Consider the following 16,734-nt stretch of genomic DNA (forward strand, 5'->3'; position numbering starts at 1 on the left):
TAAACAATTGTTGGAAAAATTACTTGTGTCATGCACAAAGTAGATGTCCTAACCAACTTGCCCAAAATTATAGTTTGTTAACAAGAAATTTGTGGAGTGGTTGAAAAACGAGTTTTAATGACTCCAACCTAAGTGTATGTAAACTTCCGACTTCAACTGTATATGATCATTTTTTGTGCATAATATCCAAATGACCTATAACTGACTTTGTTGAGCTACACAGTCAACTTCAGATACTTTAGGATGCTTTGGACATGATSCGCATTTTTTTTTATAGGTACCATGACTTGCATGGGATTTGTKCCACTAATGCTAAAACATTAACATTAGAAAACAGTGCCAGGTAAACTAAACCAAAGCATGTCATCATGCCTTGTCCATAGACTGCTTATGGGGTAAGGAAACCAATATGTTATTTTGTAATTTGAGAGAACTATCCCTTTAAATGAATAAATGACAGGTAGCCTTTTCTTGACAGACAAATAGTCAAAAACATCAATGTAAATGTTTTGTTTTAAGTGCTGTGTTGTTACTGGATTTTATGACAATGGTAGAAGCAACTCATAATCAGCCAGTTGTGCCAGGRCCCTACCCMCTGGACACTGGCCAAATTTAAATTTGATCCCCATACTATTTACTTTACGCTTTCATGTATGTTGATCCACAAGTAGTGACTGTGACTGCATTCATATCTTCCATGTTACAGAGATAATTTTTCATCTGGGACTCCCCTGCCCCTCTTCTCCCTTCTACTGCATCTCCCTCATTTCCTTCAACTCCCCTTCTCTCCTTTTCTCTCCTCTCTACCCCTCTTCACCCCTCCTCCTCATCTCCTTCCCCCATCTCGTGTTTCAGCAGCGCCCTGTGCCACCGCTGCCTCTCACAGATGAGTGACTTGTGGGGCTAGTCGCTCCTCGGGGACCTGCTCGGCCAGTAGGGAAGAAAGAGGAACACCCAGTCTCAGGGCTGGTTTGAGGTCAACAGGACCATGACCCCTACGGCCCACAAACACACAGATAATCACCACGGCTGGACTTAAGTGTAACAAATTACAGCCACGCTCCAGGAAAGAGACAAGGGGCTGTCCCAAATGGCCTCCTATTCCCTATGTACTGCACTATTCTTTTGACCATTCCCCATAGGGGTCTGGTTATAAGTAGAGCACTATATATGGAATAGGGTGCCATTTGGACATACAGTCTCCAAGGCCTCCAGGAAATACTTTGAATCAGTGTAAATTATATCAATCTGAAAGAATAGAATGAAAAAGATAGAATGGCATGATTTTGATTAAAGGGTACAATACGCTTTACAATATGTGCTGATRTACTAAAAAACTAAAAAGGAATTGTTTAATTTACGTGTTTTAACTACTGCATTAATCGTTCCTATGGCGATGTTCTATTGTTACAGACCCCGCTGGGGATTGTCCTTTAACCTACATCCCGGCAGGGTCCCCCCACCCCTCTTTGTCACTGTTTATTTGGTCTGYTCACACACTGGTTTGGAACGCAGCTGTTGACAGACACTCAAGGGCACTATGTGGACACTTGTGTCATTATTCATGTCCAGCTGAACTCTGTGTACAAACACAGGGCCGTACTCAAAAACAATGACACTTCCCATACCTCACCAGATTTACAATTTGTAGTTCTCCACTGTATCCAATAGCCATTTTACCATTCCTATACATCATCCTATTTGTAATCTGTCATTCATCTCTGCTTACTCTAACTTTACTGTTTCTTATCGATCGCTTTAAGTTGGTTACTCTAACCTCAAAGTAATGTTACAGAAAGACTAATGCTGTACATATTTTCCAATGCAGATTGTGTGGGGGCACACACACACACACACACACACACACCACCACACACACACACAACAACACACACAACACACAACACACACACACACACACCACCACACACCACCACACAACACACACACCAGACTGGCCAAACGTTGTGGACACCTGCTCATCAAACATCTCATTCCAAAATCATGTGCATTAATATGGAGTCCCCTTTGCTGCTATAACAGCCTCCACTCTTCTGGGAAGGCTTTCCACTAGATCTTGGAACTCAGGGGCCTAGCCCGAACCATGAAAAACAACCCCAGACCATTATTCCTCCTCCACCAAACTTTACAGTTGGCACTATGCATTAGGGCAGGTAGCGTTCTCCTGGCGACCGCCAAACCCAGATTCGTCCATCGGACTGCCAGATGGTGAAACGTGATTCATCACTCCAGAGAACACGTTTCCACTACTCCAGAGTCCAATGGCAGTGAGCTATACACCACTCCAGCCGACACTTGGCATTGCACATTGTGATCTTAGGCTTGTGTGCGGCTACTTGACCATGGAAACCCATTTCATGAAGCTCCCGACTAACAGTTATTGTGCTGACGTTGCTTCCATAGGCAGTTTGGAATTCGATAGTGAGTGTTGCAACCTAGGACAGACAATTTTGTTTCCACTTCACAATAACAGCACTTACTGTTGACAGGGGCAACTCTAGCAGGGCAGAATGTGACAAACTGACTTGTTGGAAAGGGGGATACTAGTCAGTTGTACAACTGAATACCTTCAACTGAAATATGTCTTCCGCATTTAACCCAACCCCTCTGACTCAGAGAGGTGCAGGGGGCTGCACGCGGGGAACAGTGGTTAACTGCCTTGCTCAGGGACAGAACGACAGATTTTGACCTTGTCAGCTCGGGGATTTGATCCAGCAACCTTTCGGTTACTGGCCCAATGCTCTAACCACTAGGCTACCAGGAAAGTGGCATCCTATGACGGTACCATGTTGCAAGTCACTGAGCTCTTCAGTACGGGCCATTCTAATGCCAATGTTTGTCTATGGAGATTGCTTGGCGGTGTGCTCAATTTTATACACCTGTCAGCAATGGGTGTGGCTGAAATAGACAAATCCACTMATTTAAAGGGATGTCCACATACTTTTGACCATGTTGTGTACATCCCCGCTCACACACACTGTCCTACAACAAACACTATAAACACAGTCAGGACAGGAGTGCTGACCTAGTGTTTGGCTAGACTGACAGGCGGGTGTCTGTCCTCACACCTGTTGCCTGCCATAAAGACTGCTGGGCGGGTTACCCTGTTGGGCCACCACTACAACAGCAGCATTGTGCCTAGGAAGCCCTGACCACAGATTGCATTACACATAGATTACCATTTAAACTGCAGTCAGGGCAACCAACCCGATCCCACTCACCTTGGACAATGGTGGTGTGGGAAGGCACACACCACACACACACACACACACACCCACACACACCACCACACACACACACACACACACACACACACCACACACACCACACACACAACACACACACACACACACACACACCACACACACACACACACACACACACACACACACACACACACACACATGGGTCATAGCCCTGGACATAAGAGCCCAGGTGTCCTGGGTGTGTTGCAGCAGCATGGGGATTACCTCCTGAAATCTACAATTTATAGAGGTGCCAACCAGGAGCCACTCTATGTTATGTTTGTCTTAGTTAACCTCTGCTCTAAAGTCTGGTAGTCTGGCAATGGAGAGGGTCTAGTGATGTAGTTGCCTGGCTTTCCCTCGGATTGACAGGATTGTCCATAATACTTATTGTCTGGGATGGCGCAGTGTGGCTAGACAACTCCCTCCCCCTTCATTAAGTTATCCAAACAGCCCAGAGCAGAGCTGGCCTGGACTGACTGAACACTGTGGCTTGGGGGGTGGGGGGGCCTAGGTACAACAACAACAGGCCTAACGCATGTGTGTAATGCTTGTCATCTTGTATTGCTGAACAGAGGTTGGCAATATGATATCACGCTCTTATCACTTTTGTTTATAGCAGTGGAATAAGCACTACATTAAAACTGTCTGAAGTTTATGAAAATGGCTGTGCTTTTTTGTCTTCATAATGAAAGTAACAGCAACAAATCTTGATATGTTTTGCCATATGCCTATAATTGTAGATTATATGATCATACATTTTGCAGATTTTTTCTAGTCCTGCTCTATTGCTCATTCACTGTTGCCAGTGGACTATTTATATTTTGTATTTAACTTTTACTGTATTTATTCAGGGGAGCCCAATTGAGACCATGGTCTCATTTATAATGRTACCCTGAGTAAAAACATTTTCACAATCAAGAAAAATGAACATTCACAAATAAACAAGAAGAATAAAAAGTTACATTTACAACAAAAAAAATTGAACAAATAAAGCATCACAAGCAATCAAAAAAACTGCAAACCTCAAAAAATTCATGTAACACCAGAGTCCTAAACTGCCCTAGTGCCACCACTTCAATGAGGACCAGYCAACTTTTCGATACAGGATGCAGTGGTGAGTATTAAAACTGTCACCTGTGATAAAGCGAAAGATGCTATGGTAGACAGCATCCAAAGTTTTGAGAGTAGTGGCTGCTGCAATCTGGTAAATGGTGTCATCATAGTCAAGAACTGGCAGGAAAGTTGACACTACAATCTGCTTCCTGCTATTTAGGCAGAGGCAAGATATATTTCTTTTAAAGAAGCCCACTTTAAATCTGAATTTTTTTAACTAGCTCAGGCCCAGATATTTATAGGTGGGAACCTGATCGATGTGAGAACCATCCAATTAATAAATATGTAGTCCACTTTAAACATTTTTGCGAGAATTAAAGAACAACATGCGTTTATTTAGTCTTGAGCTTCATGTAAGGCAACAAGGTCAGATTGCAGCTCTAACACAGCCTGGTCAATAGTTGGGGCAGTGGCATACATTGGCAATGGCAATGGCAAACAGTGTTGTCTGCATACAGATAAATATTACAAGTTTTAACAGATATGCCAATATTATTTACATAAACAAGTAAAGAGGACAGGTCCTAATACTGACCCTTGTGGCACACGTTTTGTAATATCCAGGAAAATACTTCAATCACAACATTTTGTCCTGTCAGACAGATAATTCTCAAACCACTTGCAAGAAGCCTGATCCARGCCTATTTCAGTCAACCTTTGAATGAGAATGTGATGGTCCTACAGTGTCGAAGGCCTTGGAAAGGTCTATAAATAAGGCAGCACAATGATTTTTAGATCTAAGCAATTTAACACATAATCTAAAACAAGTGTAGCAGCTGAAACGGTGTTCATGTCTGAAACCAGATTGGTGCACATTAAGAATAGAGTGAGAAGTTAAAACAGTTATTGGCTGAGAGTTGGCTAGGGATTCAAAAACTTTAGAAAGGCAAATTGGATGGTAGTTATCTAAGTCAGAAAGATCTCCTCCTTTAACTAGGGGGAGGATGTGCCACTTTCCAGATCTTAGGGAAAACACCAGAAACAATTGTCAAGAAAAAAATATAGGTAAATAGTTCTGCAATAAGTAGGGCAGAGAGCTGTAGTAACAAGGGATCAAGTGATTCAGCCCCTATGAATTTTTTTATATCAATCTTTAGCAAAGCACTTAGTACATCATAGACATGGTTGAAATTAAAATAAAGTATGTGAGTCTGTTAGTGCATCATTCTCTGTAATCTGTTCTGAGGTGACTAAAGTACTCCCTCTAGTGGAATTAGATGCATTTTCAGAGACTATCCTTTCAAACAGGTGGCTAGCAAACTTATTATTAAAAGTACCACAAATGTCAATTTTGTCTAGTATGGGGCTAGAGGYTGCCAAAACCATCTGGGGCAAATAGGGGGTGGAGTTTTGTTTAAAAGATTTGACTACGTTCCTGATATTTGCTGGATTACCGCCAATCTCTGACACACAAGTCAAGAATTTTTTTTATTTMGCTTTTCTAACCAGAGATAGAAATCTATTTCTCAAACATCTGAAGGACTGCCAATCAGACGTAGAATCAGTCGGTCAGCCTTTTAACCCAAGCTACATCTATTTCCTATAATTTCYCAGACAATGTGTGAACCAAGGATTACATCTGTCTTTTACACTTTGCCTTTTGAATGGCACAAGTTTATCTGCAACAGAGTTAAACAGGGAAATAAAATAATGAACGGCCTGATCCGAGTCAGTGATGGTTGATGCAACCCACCAGTCACTCAACCGCAGTTTAGACAAAATATGTTGCTCATTAAAATTCCTAAAATGTCTCTTATAATAATGCGTGAGTTAGATTTAAGTAGCTTAACATCTCTTATGCAGGCAATGGGACAATGGTCACTGAACTCATTAGAAAATGTGCCATTGTCTGTAAACTTATGAGGGGCATTTGTTAGAATAATATCTAAAACGGTCTATTTTTCAGGGTGTTTAAAGTTGGGGYGAGTTTATTTAGTTATCAGATTAGTTAGATTTAGCTCAGTACACATCTTTCAACCTATCAGATACTGGCATCAACCAATCCAGATTAAGATCACCCACTATTAATAATTCGGATTTAGCATAGTTATACAGCAGGTCAGACAATTTGCTAAGAGCACATGAAGTGGCTGAGGGAGGGCGATGTTGTTGTTGATCCACAGTGTCATGGAGAATAAGGGTCTAATGGCCCAGGTTCAGTCTCAATGCATTAGCCAATCATTTATATATACACTAGAYAACTGACAGGGGGCACTGTTTTGAAGCCACCACGCCTCCATCTTGGCACTCCTCCACCGTTGTAAAAAATATTTTGGAAGCTATAGAAATGCATTTATTAAATGTTTATTCTATTACAGGCACCTTCATGCATACTTTAAATTATATTATGTGAGCTAAACATTACATTTTTAAATGACAAAAAAACAGTATATACAAACATTTTCCTTAAAGTTTAATAAAAWAAWAAAAWATATATAATGTTACTGTCCCCATGACAACAAAACAATACTTAAAATACATGACATTTTGTGCTTGAATCAACTTATTGAAATATTGTAGAATTCCATTCATTCCTATGGAGGACTGCTTCTTCTGGGGAGTGCCAATATGGTCGACTGGTGGCTTCAAAGCCTCTCATTGGCCAATACACAGCATCAGCAATCCAGGGTTAACACTCATCATCGACGCCAGAACCTTTGCTGAAATTTAGTATTTCAATTTGAATTCCTGTCTCTCATCACAAGACTCAAAATATAACAATGGTCAAGCACTTGCCTMATACCTAAGGTATACTGTAGTTCCAGTGCAGTTTTCATAATAAGACAGCAAAGCTATGGCAAGTCTATTTAACTATTTTGCCATATATTGCTCTTTCTCTACCTACCATATTATGAAAGTTAGAATGCCTTGGCAGCCTGGTCCCATATCTGTTTCTAATGTCTTGCAAACACCTACGGTCACTGGCAAGACAGCCCAAACAGATCTGAGACCAGACTATGCCTGGACATGTTGCCATGTTTCATTTACTGAGCACATTGGTAAGGCAGAGAGAGAGAGGGGGGCTCTCTAGCTACAGTAATTTCAGTGGGCAGTACACATCTGGGAAACAGATAAAGAAGGCATGTTTTTTTTTACCAGGGCCAGCAGCTGTCTAATAACCATACTATGCATCGTAATCAACAGCCCTCCCCTCATCTCAGGTCACTTCTACGCTAATTGATGTCTGTAGATGGAGGGGAGACAGAGACAAGGTAAATACAATGAATGATCATGAAACACAGGAAATCTGAGCTTTTTGTTGGAGCCCTTATTTCATTGCAGGTACCTGATCCCAGTACCTGCCTCAAACAGGCTATCGTTATGTGCACTTGAACTGTTTTTGCAGAGTAGTCTTCAAACTTTCATGGGGCTTTTGTAGTTTTTGCTGGTTGAGGTTGTCAGTTCGACTGACACGACCGATGCATTCCACTCAGTCTTGAAAAATGTTGTTGCTCAAAGTGTGGTAAGGAGATAGGTCTATGGAGGGGTGCAAAGAGCCTAGTGGGACGCCGGACGGATGGCTTTGTGCCAGACACTATGATTACCCAGAAAGCCCCTGGAATGCTCTCCCCTCATTAGGGAGACAGATATAGCCCAGTGTGGTACTTTTGGTCCTGTGAGGGTAATGAAGGGTAATGAAAGCAATGAAGCACCGAACATACTGTAGCTAGAGAGCATCCCCCCCTTCTGCACGAATTCAACTGTAATGAATGATGATGATGCAGAGTTACATTTAGGGTGGTTTAGTGACATGGTGGTTATTTTTTGTGGAAAAATCAACGGAACAGGTCAGTATGAAATTCTATGTAAAGACAGACCCCCAGGAGTGGACATAGTGTATTTATTACGTTTCAGGAGAAGACCCAGATGCAGACTGTGTCGAAGTAACAAACGTTTATTATTAGAACAGGGGSCAGGCAAAACGACAGGTCAAGGGCAGGCAGAGGTCAGTAATCCAGATCAGAGTCCTTAAGGTACAGAACGACAGGCAGTTTCGGGGTCAGGGCAGGCAGAGGTCAATAATCCAGGGTGGTGTGACAAGGTTCAGAACAGTTGGCAGACTCAGGGTCAGGGCAAGCAGAATGGTCAAAATTGGGAAAACTAGAAAACAGGAACTAGAAAAAGACAGGAGCAAGGCGAAAATGCTGGTAGGCTTGAAGAACAAAACTAACTGGCAACAGACAAACAGAGACCACAGGTATAAATACACTGGGGATAATGGGGAAGATGGGCGACACCTGGAGGGGGGTGGAGACAAGCACAAAGACAGGTGAAACAGATCAGGGTGTGACAGTATGTATTTATGTGTATCACTTGATGTCTCTCACTCCAGTGTCTCACTTCAGTTTTGTAGAGAGATGTTTACAGCAGATAACCGGCATGAGTGGCCACTGGCCACACCATCAGGACATGCCTATGTGATCAAAGGAGACATATCAAGAACCCTGCCTTAGCCATTTGTTTTAATGATATGCGTCATCATCACCTGATGAGGCCTGTGGTAAGCTGTAGTGTGTTGGGCTTTTATTTGGCAGACCCTCTCTGTAGATGAAGTTTCATCTCTCTCTCAATCTCTCTCTCTCTGTGTCTCTGTCACACACACATTCAGTGGATAGTGATGATGACCTAGGTGTCATGTGTAAAGGTTATCAGATGGCCTGCGTGTACCAGTGATATATTAGGTGTTCTCCATCCACACCCTTCATCACTGGTACAKCAGTGTACTGTTGCAGTCATATCTGCCACAGCATGATGACCGAACACGCCACCATTCACATCAACGGGGCTGTAGTGGAGCGGGTCGAGAGTTTCAAGTTCCTCGGTGTCCACATCACCAACAAACTATCAMGATCCAAGCACACCAAGACAGTCGTGAAGAGTGCACGACAATACCTTTTCCCCTGAAAAGATTTGGCATGGGTCCCCAGATCCTCAAAAAGTTATACAGCTGCACCATCGAGAGCATCCTGACTGGTTGCATCACCGCCTGGTATGGCAACTGCTCGGGATCCGACCAYAAGGCGCTACAGAGGKTAGTACGTGCGGCCCACTACATCACTGGGGCCAAGCTTCCTGCCATCCAGGACCTATATACTAGGCGGTGCCAGAGGAAGGCCCCAAAAATTGTCAAAGACTCTAGCCACCCTAGTCATAGACTGTTCTCTCTGCTACCGTATGGCACACAGTACTGGAGCGCCAAGTCTAGGTCCAAAAGGCTCCTTAACAACATCTACCCCCAAACCATAAGACTGCTGAACAATTATTCAAATGGCCACCTGGACTATTTACATTGACCCCCCCAACTTGTTTTTACRCAGCTGCTACTCGCTGTTTGTTATCTATGCATAGTCACTTTACCCCTACCTACATGTACAAATTACCTCGACTAACCTGTACCCCCGCACATTGACTCAGTATCGGTACCCCTGTATATGGCTTCGTCATTGTTATTTTGATGTGTTACTTTTTCTTTTCTTTTTTACTTTAGCTTATTTAGTAGTAAATATTTTCTTAACTCTATTTCTTGAACTGCATTTCACGGCACATGTGACAAATACAATGTGATTTGATTTGATGATGAGGACTTCGGTAATTTATCAACCAGGGGTGACTTCCAGAAACACAAAGATCATCTTTAGCATTGAGTCCATGGCCTACCAATGGACTTACTATGAATGAATTGGGATTTCACCCACCAGGTCTCTACTGTGACTTGAAACTTATAGACACAATTTGTGTGGAACACATCATTGTCTTGATTTGTCCTATAGGGGAATTGTGTCTTTCAGCTGACGCTCAGCAAGGACATGAAGACGTCTTGTGAGACAACATGGGGTATTGGGATAATTCGCTGTGTCCTGGCGAGTGTCAGGTATAAGAGGGGAGTCAGAGGTCATCTAGCCTTTTAAAGGGCAGTGTAACTCTATGAGATACTGGTGTGAAACCAAACCCTGCTTAAGAGCTCCTCTCTCAGTGGTGAGCGGCTGTCTCACTGGACTCTGGGCACTGTCTAAACCCCCAGCGTGTTTGTGTGTGTGTGTGTTCTGCTGTCCCTGGGGTGTCTCGTGCTGCACCTCCTGTAAACACTTTCTTTGAAGAGGAGCCCCTCTAAAAATAAGACGTTACGAGAGCACACCTTTTGCAGCAGCAGCCCACCCAGACATGACCTCCAGAGGCTGCTACTATCTAGCTAAGTATGTGTGTGGTGTGTGTGTGTGTGTGTGTGTGTGTGTGTGTGTGTGTGTGTGTGTGTGTGTGTGTGTGTGTGTGTGTGTGTGTGTGTGTGTGTGTGTGGTGTGTGTGTGTGTGTGGTGTGTGTGTGTGGTGTGTGTGTGTGTGTGTGTGTGTGTGCATACGTGTATGTGCGTGACAGGGTGCGGTGCGTGCATGCGAGCGGGTGAGAATGTGGTGTTCTTGAGTTCATGACATGGGTAGATGAACACATACCAAACATTCACTCAGAACTCATTCCCTATTGGCAGTGACTGACTGATCAATTCTCATGTGAGTCATATTACCCTGCATCTTAGGGACAGAGCCATCTAAAATAATTGTGTGTGTGYGTGTGATGATAAGCCAGACTCCCTATGTGGTCCTACCTATGCTAACCCCTTAAAACAAGAGTCAGCGGTGACCCAACTGTCACGAGTGCGCTGAGAGTCGGGAAGCAAGGTCAGGGAGTGAGTGTTTTAATAAATAAATGTAACATAATACTAAACAAGAACACACGAACAGYGCACAGACATGAAACAGAAACAGAAACAATAACGCTTGGAGAAGGAACCAAAGGGAGGGACATATATAGGGAAGGTAATCAGGGAGGTGATGGAGTCCAGGTGAGTCTGATGATGGGCAGGTGCACGTAACGATGGTGACAGATGTGCACCATAACGAGCAGCCTGGTGACCTAGTGGCCGGAGAGGGAGCACATRTGACACCAACAGCCACAACCGTCAACACGATGTGTGGGTCAAACGTCCCAAAGTCATGTGTCAGTTGGATAACACACCATTTTTCAGAAATATTGTGAATTCATGATCAAAACAGGAGCTTCATCTAACCATGAGAAACTCCTGATTATTGTTGTCATGCTATTATTATACAATAATATAAATTCACACCATTTACACGCCATGCAAACTATTACGGACTACAAAGGGAAACCCAGCTGCGAGCTGCCCTGTGACGCACGCCTATCAGGCAGGCTAAATGCCTTTTATGCTCGCTTCGAGGCAAGAAACACTCAAGAATGCTTGAGAGCACCCGCTGTTCTGGACAACTGTGTGATCACACTTTCCGTTGCCGATGTAATCAAGACCTTTAAACAGGTCAACATTCACAAGGCCGCGGGGCCAGACGGATTACCAGGACATGTATTCACATCATGCGCGRTCCAAAAAATGGTCAAATACTCAAGTCACCCAAGTCATAGACTGTTCACTCTGCTACCGCACGGCAAACGGTACCGGAGCACCAAGTCTGAGTCCAAAAGGCTCCTTAAGTGGAACTTCTACCCCCAAGCCATAAGACTGCTGAACAATTAATCAAATGGCCACCCGGACTATTTGCATTSACACCTCTCCCCCCTTTGTTTTTACACTGCAGCTACTCGCTGTTTATTATCTAAGCATAGTCACTTTACCCCTACCTACATGTAAAAATTACCTCAACTAACGTGTACCCCCGCACATTTGGTAGGCCATCATTGTAAATAAGAATTTGTTCATAACTGACTTGCCTAGTTAAATAAAGGCTAAATAATAAAATAAAATAAAAAGAACATTGTCTCGGAACCGGTACCCCCTGTATATAGCCTCGTTATTGTTATTATTATATATTTTTTACTTTAGTTTATTTAGTAAATATTTTCTTAAAACTGCATTGTTGGTTAAGGGCTTGTAAGTAAGCATTTCACGGTAAGGTCTACACCTGTATTCGGCGCATTGGACAAATAAARTTTGATTAGATTAGATTKRGCAGATACTTTTATCCAAAGCATGCATACCTTTTACGTATGGGTGGACACGGGAATYGAACCCACAATCCATTATTGACACAGCTCTACTCTTTTTCCATCTTGTGATACATCTCTGATGATTCCAGTCTCAATTCGACACCAAATTCCTGATACAACCTTTTATTTATTTGCAGCCTCAACTTTACATTAATCAAGCATGCCCAGCGACCATCCATGTTGAACAACCCATCGGAAACCCTCCAGTCCATTGGTCCCGACCGACCGGCAGGGTTCCCTTCCCAACAGAGGTGGCTCTCGTCAAGCAGAGCCCTGTCCCCAACAGTGGTGGCCCTGGTCAGCTTCTGGCTGGGTGAGCAGAACGACAGACCTCAGCTAAGATCACAGCAGCACAATATTTTCCTAAGATGCTCTAGTGTTTGATCTTCTTGTGTCGTCTCTCTCCCACGGCAGGGTTAGGATAGCAGAGGAACACACACAGAGCAGAGAGACACACCGACAAGACAAGAGGCACCTGGAGCCTCATCGGGCCGACAGGGCCAGGAGGTGAGAACTGCAAGGACACAGAGCCCTAACCCTAGAGCCAAATATAGCATAAGAGATAAAAAGGTTGGGCCCAAGCTGGCGGCTACTAAAAACATCTCTGAGGTGGTGGTGGTAGTTAAAGTCTCCTGTTTGTCTCGCTCCTTGCTTTCTTTGTCTGTCCTGGTGGTCCACTCCACTTTGCTTCATTTTGTTTTACATGCAAATGGTGAAGGCATCCAATAGGTTTGTTTTCAGTCCTAAGAAATCAGCTGCCTGTACCAACACATAAGCGGGTTCCATTTGACACAATGTACTTGTTCTTGTCAATATTGTGGAAAAGAGGCTCATGGGATAACATTCCATGACCTCTTCACTTTTACTGCGGAGATTCATTCTGTCCATCGTATGCCATCAGAGTCAGAATTATGACATAATGGTGAAGAGAAGTAATTGACACAGAATAGCAAACATGTTACTTCATTTGACCACAGCCTAACGCACCGTCAGTGTGCTAATGTAGTGGTTATCAAGAAAGAGGAGTTGGTGGAGGAGATGTTGATTGTTCTTGGTTGTAGCAATTAGCGTTGGTAGCAAACACCTCTTATGTTTTCCTTTGGCTATTTAGAGGTATGTCAAATCAAATCAAATCAAATTTTATTAGTCACATGCGCCGAATACAACAGGTGTAGTAAACCTTACAGTGAAATGCTTACTGACGAGCCCCTAACCGACAATGCAGTTTCAGAAAATATGGATAAGAATAAGAGATAAAAGTAACATGTATGCGTGGAGACTCGTGGAACTATGCATTGGTAGTTTAGTGAAGACTTTGAGGGCAACAGACTGTCACACCTTGATCGGTTTCACCTGTCTTTGTGCTTGACTCATCTCCACCCTGATCTGTTTCATCTGCCTTTGTGCTTGTCTCCACCCCACTCCAGGTGTCGCTCATCTTCCACACTATCCCCAGTGTATTTCAAATCAAATCAAATTGTATTTGTCACATGCGCCGAATACAACAGGTGTAGACCTTACAGTGAAATGCTTACTTACAAGCCCTTAACCAACAATGCAGTTTTAAGAAAAATACCAACAAAAAAAAAGAAAACAAAGTTACAAATAATTCAAGAGCAGCAGTAAAATAACAATAGCGAGGCTATATACAGGGGATACCGGTACAGAGTCAATGTGCGGGGGCACCGGTTAGTCAAGGTAATTGAGGTAATATGTACATGTAGTTAGAGTTATTAAAGTGACTATGCATAGATAATAACAGAGCGTAGCAGCAGCGTAAAAGAGGGGGGGGGGGTGCAATGCAAATAGTTGGGTAACCATTTGATTAGATGTTAGATGTTCATGAGTCTTATGGCTTGGGGGTAAAAGCTGTTTAGAAGCCTCTTGGACCTAGACTTGGCGCTCGTGTACCTCTTGCCGTGTGGTAGCAGAGAGAACAGTCTAAGACTAGACTGGCTGGAGTCTTTGACAATTTTTAGGGCCTTCCTTTGACACCGCTTGGTATAGAGGTCCTGGATGACAGGAAGCTTGGCCCCAGTGATGTACTGGGCCATACTCATTACCCTCTGTAGTGCCTTGCAGTCGGAGACCGAGCAGTTGCCATACCAGGCGGTGAAGCAACCCGTCAGGATGCTCTCGATGGTGCAGCTGTATAACCTTTTGACGATCTGAGGACTAATGCCAAATCTTTCGAGTCTCCTGAGGGGAATAAGTTTTGTTGTGCCCTCTTCATGACTGTCTTGGTGTGCTTGGACCATGTTAGTTTGTTGGTGATGTGGACGCCAAGGAACTTGAAGCTCTCAACATGCTCCACTACAGCCCCGTCGATGAGAATGGGGGCGTGCTCGGTCCGCCTTTTCCTGTAGTCCACAATCATCTCCTTTGTCTTGATCACATTGAGGGAGAGGTTGTTGTCCTTGCACCACACGGTCAGGTCTCTGACCTCCTCCCTATAGGCTGTCTCGTCGTTGTCAGTGATCAGGCCTACCGCTGTTGTGTAATCGGCAATCTTAATGATGGTGTTGGAGCCTACCAGGGTGTTTTCTGTGCTCTTGTTTTTCCTAATCTCTGTTTTTTAGCCCTCCCGGTTCCGACCTGTTCTGCCTGCCCTGACACTGATCCCGCCTGCCTGACCTTTCAGACTCGGACCTGGTTAATGAACTTCTGCCTGTCCTCCACCTGCCTATTGCCTGCCAATTACAAAGTATTTTAATAAATATCAGAGACTCGAACCATCTGCTTCCTGTGTCTGCATCTGGGTCTCGCCCTGTGTTGTTATACAGACCTCAAAGATCTGGTCAGAAAAAATGAATCCCTATTCCGTCATGGAAAGCTAAACCACATCTTTTTACCTCTGCATTCCTCCAGTTGCTGCTTTAGCCATTTCTTTCCCTCTTTTCTCTCAATTACTACCCAAAGTTCCTAATAGTAATATCAAGCGTGGCTGTGACAAAAGCAGTGGAATGCACTTGCTGTCGACAGTAAAAAGCTCTACCTTGGAGTAACAGTGTAATTGTAGCACCCTGGCTATAAACACAGGGTGCAGGGGCCCCTGTAACTCCCGAGGATTGGGTTACCTGGACGACCAGGACGAATTCTACATCCTGTCTATCTCTACGGGAGTCAGGACAGAACAGAGGCTAGATTTGTTTGCAACCAAAGAGAGTACTGTTATTTGGGCAAAACTCAACCGCAGACATAACTAAAACTCTATTACAGACATATTTTAGCGATTTTATACAATACATCACTAAGATATCTCTTAATCATGCATTGGTGCTGAAAAAATGCCATCTGACTATATCCACAGCACACATGTAGCACATGTTTGTATACAGTGATCATATTCCCTAGAATAGCCACTGATCATGGTTCTGTATATTCTCAATTGCTCAGTACACTGTTTTACTGTTTGTGAAAAGAATGGAAATATGAGAAGAGTTGAGATCATTATTCTTCCTCAGAAAAAAAAATCACATTCTTGAGGTCTTTCCCCCAGGCAAGCTTAACTGAAGCAACTCCTCTCTCTCTCTCTCTCTCTCTCTCTCTCTCTCAACGCAGGGGTGACTTTTCCAGAAACACGAAGAGTCATCTTTAGCATTAAGATCAATGTGCGACTATGGCCTACGCAATGGAGTTAATATGAATTAATTGTGAATTCACCCACCTCTACTGGTGACTTGAGACTTTATAGACACAATTTGTGTGGAAACAACATTGTCTTGATGTTTCTCTCTCTCTCTCTCTCTCTCTCTCTCTCTCTCTCTCTCTCTCTCTCTCTCTCTCTTCTCTCTCTCTCTCTCCTCTCTCTCTCTCTCTCTCTCTCTCTCTCTCTCTCTTTCTCTCTCTCGCTCTCCTTTGTTTTTAGGCTGCCATTAGAGCAGTCTTTGGCATGCATGTTCAACATTATGGACTATGTCCTATCAGCACCTGCCCAAGCTGCAAATCTCCCTCAGCCAGCGCAGTCAAACAAACAGTCTTTAAGTAGCAGTAGCCTGAAACTCTCCACACAACATAAAAGTGAACGCTGGACTTTTAAAAGGCACTAGTGGTACTCAAAGAGGGGAAATACGAACCATTTGTTTTTTTCAAAACAAAATTACGGATGAAGAAAGAGAATGGAAATGATGGTGATTAGATCCCAGTGTTCTCTGACTGGGAACATTCGAACAGTAGACAGGGGAAGAGGTGTGTGTGTGTGTGTGTGTGTGTGTGTGTGTGTGTGTGTGTGTGTGTGTGTGTGTGTGTGTGTGTGTGTGTGTGTGTGTGTGTGTGTGTGTGTGTGTGTGGTGTGTGTGTGTGTGGTGTGTGTGTGTGTGTGTTGTGTGTGTGTGTGTG

This window comes from Salvelinus sp. IW2-2015, linkage group LG4q.1:29, assembly GCF_002910315.2.
Source record: "Salvelinus sp. IW2-2015 linkage group LG4q.1:29, ASM291031v2, whole genome shotgun sequence".
Classification (NCBI taxonomy): domain Eukaryota; kingdom Metazoa; phylum Chordata; class Actinopteri; order Salmoniformes; family Salmonidae; genus Salvelinus; species Salvelinus sp. IW2-2015.